This window comes from Cheilinus undulatus, linkage group 13 (assembly GCF_018320785.1).
Source record: "Cheilinus undulatus linkage group 13, ASM1832078v1, whole genome shotgun sequence".
NCBI lineage: Eukaryota > Metazoa > Chordata > Actinopteri > Labriformes > Labridae > Cheilinus > Cheilinus undulatus.
The window spans coordinates 28,663,818-28,675,043 of NC_054877.1; the positions used below are offsets into that span (position 1 = coordinate 28,663,818).

Below are 11,226 nucleotides of genomic sequence, written 5' to 3' on the forward strand. Positions count from 1 at the left end.
GATCTGCGTTGATATTCTCCATATTTTTACACTGTTAATAGCTCTTGTTTACACGTGTACATACGAAAATACAATTAACTCGCATCCCCAGTGGCTAAAGATTGAATATATGAGAAAACACAACTGCTGTGTTTTTTATAATCATAATGCCAAAATTATTTTTACATTTATGCACCTCCTCAGTAGTCTGTTGTGCCATTTCACAAATGAACGCAGTGCATGAAGGGAAATTCATCATATCCCTTGGTTTCAAGTGTGGTCCTGGAAAATCTTCGTTTCAAGGGCTATGTAGCCCTTGGCCCTTAGCCCTAGCCCTCAATACAAAAGAGAATTGGGACACCCCTTCACCTGACATGAACATGCAAAACTAAGGGGTAGGGCTAATATAAGGGCTAAGGGGTAGAAATTGGATTGACCGTTATTTACCTGAGATTCCACTCAGTTTTTAACATGCAGTGCCTCTTGTTTGCTTCATCTCCCTGAAGTTAATGACATTAATGACTCGAAGGTCCTCATCTTTAAGAGTAGGGGGGATAAGTGGGACACAGTTAATGAGATTATGTCAGTGTTTACTTTAACAGTCACAAACAGCAAGTGGATGTAAAGACGAGGGACACAGCTCTGGTAATCTTGTTAGAGCCAGCAGCAGCAATGTGTAACTTTCCCTTTAGATATAACAGACACAGATTAGCCCAAGTACAGTGAGCTCTGAGCTGAGCCTGGGAAAACACAGACAGACGCCTGGAGGATAGAGAGGAATTACTTAAAGCTGGAAAAAGAATAATGTATATCAGAGTGAAGGTGTTTTGTTTCATGGTTATTTCTTTACTGAAAGTTCATGAAGCACATTTGTGGAAGCCACAGTCAAGCCAAATATTCCACTTTTGTTGACTGCCCATGCTACCATCTAGATAAAATCAGAACAAGACTAGGTTAAAACCTAGTATATAGCTGACCGCGTCTATCTGGGATGCCTGTTGAAATGGTTGACAGAATTGTGTGTTCTATCAGAGTGTTTTTTGTTGGGGGGTGTAATTGTGCTGTCCCTTATGTCTATGGGTTGAGAATGGAAGGATCCCAAAAGTTTAAAACATAAAGCCCTGTAGGCAGGAAACAGCTAACCTGACATGCCAGATCGAGTCATATTTATTGCATGAATATATTTGACATACATCACAGAAAGCTAATAGAATAAACAAGACTAGGTTGAAACCTAGTATATGGCTGACCTCAACTATCTGGGATACCTGTTGAAATGTCTGACTGGCAGAGTGATTCTTTCATTATTGTTATTTTTTGCTAGCCAAATGTATTGTGAGCAGTTATTTAAGCAATAAAATTAGTTTTTCTCTTTGATTTAAAACGCAAGCTATTATGTGAGCTGTACTGGCTCGTAGATAGATAGATAGATAGATAGATAGATAGATAGATAGATAGATAGATTATACCATCGTAACGTTAGCCAGATCAACTAATTTGACAAAATTTTCACTGTCTGTACTGCCAGCAGCACTTACAAACGTAACCTATCACTCGTGATTTTGTGATTCACATGCAGACACGGAACCACTGATGGGCTTTTTAAAAATGCTGCTGCTTAAAGAAATTTTTAAAAATAACACATTAATTTGACATTTAGAAGAACAAAGTAAAAGCATGGTTTATATGTTATTTTACAGACCTTGTTCATTTTTTGGTCACAGTGTATACCATTATTACTACTTACATGAACATAGACCACTGAGTACATAAACGATTCATCAGAATAGGTGTAACCTGGACACGAGTGCTTTTTATTCAGGAAATCTCAAGTTCTCTCAAATAACTATATGCTTGTGAGGCGGTCTTGCCTCTGGCAATATGTGGAACACGTTGACGCATCGTGGCAGCAGGTAAACCAAGCGGCAACCTCTGGTCTTGAAAAATGAAGCCAATGAGGAAGTACAAAAAATTGCAATACAGCAAGTGTCCACTTGAGGCTGGCTGCAGGAACACTAGAAGTCCCGTCTGAACACCTGGTAAAAAGACAGTTTTTACACCAGAAATAAACTGGTTTACAGCCTGGTTCAAAAAACCACACGTCTCATTAGCTAATGTCCTCATGTTCTTTCAATGTACAGGGGTGAATTTTTTGTAGCATCATGGTTTCTATTATATTCAAGAAAAACCTCACTGCCGACTGATTGGTGCGTCTCACTTGATTAACAGATATCTCAAAAGGAAGAAGGTACATTTCTGTCAACCAGAATGCTAGCTAGCTAGCTGACAGGAAGTTGAGCTTAGTGGTCGAGCCGTTAGGTTGATCCAAAATTTGGTTAAGACTGTGATTTCAATACGGAATCCACCATGGGTTGGCTTGAGCCCGCTTATTATAAGCAGACAACTGACGTCACACAGGGTTTGTCCAATTTTTTTCTACATCCTATGGGGCAAACACAGCGTCTACGTATGTTATACTTGTGACCTCAAATGTGGAGCTAGGTGCTCTGGAGTACCAGACTTGAACTAAAAATTCTTCATTAAACCTGATGTTGTAAACATAGTTTATGTCTACGTAATGTTGCAGTGTTTGGAGGTGGATTTTTGGGGTGTATATGATGAACGTTTGACACAAAAACGTCAAATGAGCAAATTAAGCTAGCTTCAACTTCATGACTTCATGCACAAAAAAACTTAGAACTTTTTTATTAACACAAAAGGAAAGTTCTATGTTAACAGTTAAACATAATCCCAAACAGATTTGATGCATATTTGAATTGTTTTGTTTCATTTGTTTGTTTCTTCCCAACAAATAGTGCTGAGCTTTGTGATGCTGCAAAGAGGTCCCTAACAGGCTAGCAGGCAGCAGGTTCAGGACCGTAGAATTAAGACCCGTGTTTTGCCGCAACAGCACCGCCCAATGAAGTGGAGGAGCATTGCAATTTAACAAGTTAAAGCAGATTCAGCTAGACCAAAGATTCAGGACTGTAGAACCAGGACCCATGTTTTTTTGCAACAGCACCACCCACTGAAATCAATGAGCATTGCAAAGAAGTTGCTTGAGTTAACAGGACTTTTAGAGGCAGGAATTTAAAGTTAACTTGAAGCACTTCATCGTGATAAGTGTTTTTTCCATTTTATACAACTGTTTTATACATGATAAGCCATTGTTTCCCCAAAATCTTTGATCCCCATTAAATTCTCAAACTATTTTTCCAAACTTTTCTTTATTTTCCACTAAATACAACATGAAAACAAGTGAACAAACAGAACATTTAGAACAGAACCAGGGGATAACTGGGGTACAGGGCTTGCCGAAGGCTTCAAGTACACCTGAGGGAAGGAGAAATGAAAGGAAATATAAATATAATATGTAGGGTAATGTGAACTAGTGTCTAATGACCTGTGTAACATTATTGACAACATTAGTTCCCTTACTAGCAGTAATGTAGTCTTATCAATAATGTTACACAATCCCATGCTGCCACATGCTGTTCATTTTGCTTGGATGAAATTTATATCTTATTTCAAACAGATCAAATTTAGGTCATCAAATAGACTACTCATGCTCTGTCTATCCCCCATTGCTGTCGTTAATGGAAGCAGTAACCAGCAATTTGTATTCAAACAAATGCTCAACAACTACGCACATGTGGGCAAGCAGGGTCCTATTTCTACGGTCCTGAAACTGCTGCCTGCGAGCCTGCAGATACCATTTTCACTGCAACTATTCAGCTGTAATAACCTCAGTGAACACTAGATGTCCTCATTAGACTGCTCTGAAGCAGTGTCAGCAGGGAAGACATGAGCTCCCTCATACAGCCAGGTACTAGTATGTATTTCATTACAGCGATTTGCACCAAGTCTCTATTGATGTCAGCTTCTTCTTTTCATCATCCACACCACTAAGTCCTCTTCCCAAAGACCACTCTGGGTCCAGACCTGCTCCCTCGAGGTTCTGCAGAAATTATCCAGATGGCAGGAGCTTTAATAAAGTCCCTGTCAATGATCTTGTTCTCCTCTGCCCGGGCCATAGCTTCTAGCTCAGGTGAAGTTTCTGGGCACCAGTCTGCCATGAACTTATCTTTTGCCTCACAGTAGTTGACCACAATCTCCTCTGGCTGCTCCCCAAACAGCCAGTCTGGAGAGAGGAAGAGATATTTAGATGTGTGAGTTATATTTCTGATCTAATTAAAAACAATCACACTTTAACTGACCTGCAAAGTCATGGATGAGGTCTTTGATGAGGTGGCCAATGATGGCATAAAGGACACCCAGCACGATGAAGACGGCCATGAGCAGGTACAGGACGTATGTAGGCAGATGAACATCATCCCGAGAGGGGGGAACGTAGCTCTCAAAGAGAACAGTCCCATCTTCTTCCCTGTATCTTATGTTAAAACTCTCCCTCGGTACATCCATTGCTGCAATGAGTCTTTGAAACTGCAGCACAGGTGATCCACTTAATACCTCAGTTTTATCACTGTATTCAAAGAAGGCAGCACATAAGGTCCATTTAATAAATAAATTGATACACAGCAGAAAAACATCAAGAGGAAACTCTCAAGTAAAGTTTAGTAGCCTAGACATAAGTAAAAAACTTTGAAAACAGCAAGGGATTTGGTCGCAATTCTACAGTTCACTATTGTTTTTTACCTTCCTGACTAAATTTTACACGCAAAGAAAGTAAGCCTTCAATAGAAAGAACATCTCTATCCCTCCCAAAGGCAAATTTTACATTTTGTTTCCCTCTACAACCCCCCTGGCTGCCTGCATGCACAGCTATGCAGATTAGAATTAGATTAGCTTCAGCAGCTTGAAGTGCTCAAGGTCAGAGAAAAGATGCTGCGAGCAGTTTACTAATGAGAAGGAGAGATTTTGTTTCTATGTAGCTGTCAATCTATCTGTCTAACTATCTAACAAATTGGTTGGCTATGAAGGTATATTCACCTTGCTGCCATTTTCTATCAGGGAACAAATCTAAGTATGAGGTGGGACTCTTGGCAAAGTGGGATGTTTAAGTTGTCATTTAGGGAAGTTCCGAAATGGTCTACATGCTGTCCTAAAACTAGTCATTTTCAAAAACCACATCAAACATGAGTTTCTCTTAAAAATAAAAGCTAGCTATACAACAGGTAGCTACTATAGCCATGAGTTTGCTAGTAAGCTACTTACATAATTAATCTTCCTAATGCTTTTACTTGCTACCAGGGTGGGAAATTAGCACCTGCCACCAACCAAATGCAGGTACTTTTGAGCATTGTTGGGGGAATTTGTTCAACTGACTGGCCATTGGGGTAGGTAAATATAGGTATCCTAAACTAACAGAGTGATTTAGTTACAGGAAATAGCATAAATTTAGCCCCTTTGTTCTGTTACTGGCTTTATGAGCAAAGCTGAGCAGACCTTGCTGACCAGAAAAAAACAGCCTCCTCCTCCCAGTATCAGAGCTGCTGTACAGTGTTTACTGGCAGCTGTGTGCTGGGATGGTTTGACTCAGTGTCACATGAGAGTGGTTCTCCACTGTAACTGGTGTAACTGGTGTACAGAGACCCCTGAGGGAGCACTGCGACTATTATACTCAAGTAAAAGTTACTCTGGGTAATAAATATTTAAGTATAAATCTACTCAGGTAAAAGTAAAAAGTGTTTAAAGTTTACTTTAAGTACTGAGTACCTACTGAGTTGTATGATAAAATACGACATTTACTTATTGGTAAGAATGACAATGGAATAGATCTCCAGCCAGGTTGTTCAGGTAAAGTCACACCTCTGTAATGAAGTAAAATACACAGCAAAATTGGCAGTGTTATTTAAACTAATAAACATTTAAATGTAACATTTAAAAGTGTGTTTATCAGTCTAATACATAAAGTTAAACTACACTTTAAAAGTTTGGAATATTTTGCAGTATAACAGCAGCATTAATTGTTGAAAATCTGTAGCAAGGGGGGTCTCCTCTGGCAAGAGTCAACTTCATAGCAAGGCAATTCATACTGATGAATAATATCAATTATACATCCTTTAGGAACACCTGAAGTCACAGGCTAAAACTCTAACTCAGTGAAAATGGGTCTCCCATTGAAAACAATAGCAATCCACTAGAAACATGACCAAAAGAACCCCAGCAACATCCAAACACAAATAAACAAATCTAAACACGCTGCGCAAGGGCATGATGGGGAACTCCACCCTCACATTTCCCCAACTTTAAGTTGCAGCGGGTTAGCTTAGACCAATCAACTCTTTATTGAGTTGAACTATCACTTGTGGACCACCAACTGGTGGATCAAATAACTCCAATACTAAAGAGATTTTCTCTCAGAGTGGAGTTAAAATTATACTTTGGGTGTTAAAATAACACAGAAATATTTACCCCTGCCATATCAACACCAGTTTTTGCTATTTTGGGATGTGATGTTAAATGATTCTCTCTTTATGTGCTGCTGCAAAGTCGACAGAAGTAGAAAAAATTCAAAAGTATTGGACTCAAGTAACAGTCCAGTTACTTTGATTAAATCTTACTTAAGCAGAGTACTGATTTTGAAATGTCCTCAAACAAGTACAAGTACCAAAAAATCTACTCAATTACAGTAATCTGAGTAAATGTAGATAGTTACTTTCCACCCCTGCTATGTATCTATCACAGCTTGGTGCAAAGAAGCCTCATCCTCGACCTTTATAAAAGGAGCTCACTATCTCCTGACACAGCCAGGTATTAGAGGAAGGGAGAATGGATTAGTGAACAGACGAGACACAACAACACTCAGTCCATTGTTTATTGGAAATCAGCTCAGTCCAACACAAAGGAAACTGGTTTAAATCCTTTCTTCTTCAACATGTGGGATTTGACCTTTTCATTCATTTTTAAGTTACACATTTATCCTATTAGATTCAGTAAGTAGTCAATTATCCAAACTGATTAGTTTTTTTGTAGATTAAATCAACAACTCTAAGTTTAAAACCGAACATACATATATTTACAGCATGACCTTTTTTTTTTTTTTTTTTTTTTTTACAGTGGTATAGTATTCACTCTCTGTGTTTGACTTCATGGACAGGATTAAAGTCAGAACTCCTAAAAATGCTGCATAAATGAGGCCCTTAGACATTTGTAACAATTACTGCAACTCAATTTGAATGATTGACAATATAGACCCATTGTGTATATTTTCAATAGAACAAATGCAAACTGTAATACAGTAAGTGTTGATCATAAAGGCATTAGTTATGCATGACTACATCAACAACAACAGAGATTTATGACAAAAACAGCTTCAAACTCAAAGGGACGTTACATAAGTGGTCAAAGGGCAGGCGCAGGTCACGCTCTGAGATGATGTACTGTTTTCTTCAGAGAGAGCTGGAGAGATGGTGTTTCTCAGTGGAGGAGACGCAAACAAAGAGTGGGAGGCGTCTCCCCAATGAAGACCAGGGAGCTGCTGATCTTTCTCCATCTCCATCTCCAGCCTATCTGTCTCCATCAGCAAACTGGAAACACTCAGTCTCCACTCTTCTGCTGTCTCTGCTCTGTCTTCATCTGAATCATCCTCCATTGATTTGGGGCCAAGGATCCAGTCTGCGAGGAGATGAAACACGAGAAGTCACATAAATCAAACTGTTGTGTGTTTAAAGGCACACTCGTGTGATTTTCTCCAGTCGTATATCATGGGGATTTGTCTGCTTGTGTATCAAGCCTTATTTGGCTCTATCAGAAGGGAATAAAATGAGGCTTAGTTTGGCTTGAAGACTGCAAAGTTGAAGTGGAAGGTCAAATCAAACATGCTATTGAGTTTTGATTAAATGCAAGATCAGGGGTTTCAGCCAGCCTCCGAACTTTGCTGAAGTGCTTCAGAAAAACACTAGAGTGCTCCTTTAAGATGACAAGATACCAGCAGCCACTCATAGTTAATATAGTTCTTGCCATTCACCCTAAAGATATCAGATGAACAACAATCACTGGGTAAGATCAGGAAGATCATCAAGCTTAAAAGGAGATCAAGAAGGAAAGAAACCCTGATAGTCTGGGCCAAAGCTTAGGGAGAAAACAAGGACCCAAAGTCACCACAAACATGGAACCAGAGTTGGAGAAGTGACAAGAGGGAGAGGACACTGGTTCTGGTGTTACCTGCAATGTCATGCATCAGATCTTTAATAAGATGTCCCACTATGGCGTAAGTCGCCACTATGACCAGCACCACCCCAACCAGGACATAGACTACATTACGAGGCAGAGTTATAGCATCTCTGGCTGGAGGTATGTAGTCCACAAAATAGTTCTCCTCCTCCCTCCTCCAGGACAGCTGGAGGAGCTGTCGGTGCTCAAACACCGGCTGTGTGAGGTTCAAAAGCAGAGCTCCTCTCGAGGCGTGTTTTTTCATGGTTGACAAGCAGAGACTGTTTCTCATACGCTGTGAAAACTTTAAAAGAGGGGTGATGGTGGAGCGACAGGGCCAAGGAGGGAGAATATCTGAGAATTAGTCATTTTCTCTTTTCAGAATCTGGGAGGGATGACAGGAGAGATGACAGATGGAGATGTCAAGATGGCTCAAAAACAGGAACACCATTTCTTTTGAGTGACAGTGATTCAGAAATGTCGTCCACCAGGCCAGAAAAATGTGATGCCATAAGTGTGCCAGCTCTCCTAATCTTTCGTCTAGACTTAAATCCCAGCATTCCTCCTTCTAGTCTTCTGCAGAGGGGTTCCTCGGTCATATTTCCAGGGGAGCGAGGCGTACGAGCCAGGGGAGAGGTGAATATAGGACAGACCGAGTTAATAGGATTGAGTCTGTCACAGAGTAATATCAGCTTTCCATCTGCAGGGATTAGAGATATGAGCGAGGAGAGGTGGACAGTAATACTCCAAAGAGGCTTATGGTCCTCCATGACTACACTGCATACATAAATCTATTTATATATGAGACATATATTAAAGTAAACCCACTCTCCCTGGGCTTTAAAGTGCCATCACTTTATGATTATTGCACACTTTGAATTCATTTTAAACCCAGCAGGTCCAGTCTTTGTATTCTGCTGCTGTCCAGTAGTATAATTCACTGATATGTCACTTTACTTTAATGGATTATTTCTTGCTGTGTAGAGAAGGCGTTCCTTCAAAACAATGTCTTGTCCAATAAATATCTATGTGGATAGAAAACTATTAATCTGATAAAGACAGACATTGACTTTTTCTGTGATGAGAAAGTAGAGATGAAAGGGATGAATGATTTAATGAGAATTTCTCAAGAAATTAAAACAATTTAAGGTATTACCTTGTAATCAAAGCTTGAAACGGATTGCCAGGTTTCTTCTTTAGGCTTGTGAGTAAAAGGGCGTCCAAACTGGCGTGTGCTGCATACAGATCGCTCTAGAAATAAGCACAAAAACATGTTAAACAAATGCAGTCAAATTCCTACTATTACTGTTTCATCATGGCAAACCAAGAACCCACCATCTGGGATCTCTTTTCATATGATCCTACAAAATCTCCTAGGTGGTGCAAAATAATTTAAATATCCTCTCTATGGTTTTGGCTCTTCTTCTTCTCTTCTCTGTGTAACTTTTAAGAACTGAGTGACAAGAAATTGCCATTCATAGATGGTGATGGCCACGTTGGCAAAAAGAATAAACCAAGAGACGGGGTGCATTCCATAGTAGAAGGTGTGCGTCATGATGAGTAGAAAAAAAGGGAAAAAATAAAAACAGATGTTACACTTGATGAAAATCTAGTCTTCTTGAAGCAAGAGAGAAGTGAATGGATGTGATGAAAAAGCAGTGTGAGGTCTCTGGTCAGTCTCAGCTTCAGATTTAGATTTTGTGCCACTACCAAGGTGATCTTTACTAATCCTTGGAAGGATTTGGTTTACGTATGGCACAGTCACCAACAACATATTTCTACTGAGTCGGCGGACTGAACAACAGAGGAGGGGTTTAACGTATCTGCATTGGTAGCACCTGTTGATACTTAAGTTTGGTCCAGTTTGAACAGCTAATACAACCTTTTAGCCACACACAAACCTACAAGGGCAAATAACACATAAAACTAAAGTGGTCTGATGTATTTTCCTGTGCTAAAATATAAGACAAAAGCTGGAAATTACCTGTAATGATGACTCCTGTGTCCTCTTGCAAGATCCTGTTGGTACAGGATTTTCCAAATGAGGTTTCCAGGTTTTCTCCAGGTGGAACAGAAAGGACAGACTCCACTAAAAACACTACAAGCCAAGCTGCTCTATTAGACTAGAAAAAAACATAACAAAAATAATGAAAATTCATATAGTCAGTTCACGTTGTTGCCCTCAGGCTGGTGTCACCTCCTTCTTTGGTTTGTCCTCTGGCTCCATCAGCCATTTGAAGTAGGCATCACCAAGCAGGAAGCTCCAGTACACCACGGTCAGTGAGGTGTTTACGGTCATGATGCCGATGATTAAAGGGTGCATCATGATGGCAGACTTTGATTAAAAGCTGTAGCCCCTTTACAAAACAGTTTCTCCGCCGTGGTCTGTGCTGTGTATCTGTTTGGATCACCTCTCTGTCTCCTCTGATCCCTCTCCCTGGTCTCCCCTCCCCTCTCTACTCTCTCTTTCCACTGACCAACAAGTTTCTGCTGCAACAGCAGCGTAATCCTCTTCAGCCGCTTTGTTGCAGAAGAAGTTGCATTTGAGGCATTCATTTTCATGTTCATCCCTAAGGTGCTGTTACATAATGCACATGTCTATTCTTTAGAATAAGGAGACTGTATGGGTGGAATAAGCTGTAAGAAACTGTGCAGGAAATGTAACAGTTGTGTAGTTCTTCTCAAAGAAGCTGGACAGGAGAAAAAAAAACATCTTTGGTCTGAACTTTATGTTCTTCCTTGGATGTAATCCAAAATCTAATCAAGACTTCAGACATCAGTCGCAGGAGTTCTTAATCTTACACCAAAGAGGACAGATGGCTCCTTAATCGAACCCCAGGGGCCACAGGAGCCCAGACAGCTTCAACATGTGCAGCGTGACTGGATTTGGTTTATTTCTTTCATTAAAACTATGATCCATAAACTCGGGGAAACTGGAAAGCAAAAGCAAAGAAATAGATCGTTGCCTTGAAAGAAACATTTTAAAGTAAACCCAAACATAAGAAGTTGATCCACCAGGGGGCGCTGTGTACAAACACACACACACACAGAGTGAGACTGGATGATTACAAGCTGGTATGCTCTTTTTTTTTTTCTTGTGTTGAAACATCGTTTTAAAGTTCAGACTTTATC

The 11,226-nt window shown here is 40.0% G+C and overlaps 1 long non-coding RNA gene across 1 annotated transcript; it reads right to left on the reverse strand.

Moving 5' to 3' along the window:
* Window positions 1-6,743: 6,743 nt before the first annotated feature.
* Window positions 6,744-10,501, reverse strand: LOC121520587. Its single transcript, XR_005992786.1, has 3 exons — window positions 10,079-10,501; window positions 9,251-9,345; window positions 6,744-7,557 (listed from the first exon to the last, which is right to left on the reverse strand). It is a non-coding gene; the product is annotated as an uncharacterized LOC121520587 (long non-coding RNA).
* Between the last annotated feature and the right edge of the window lie 725 nt (window positions 10,502-11,226).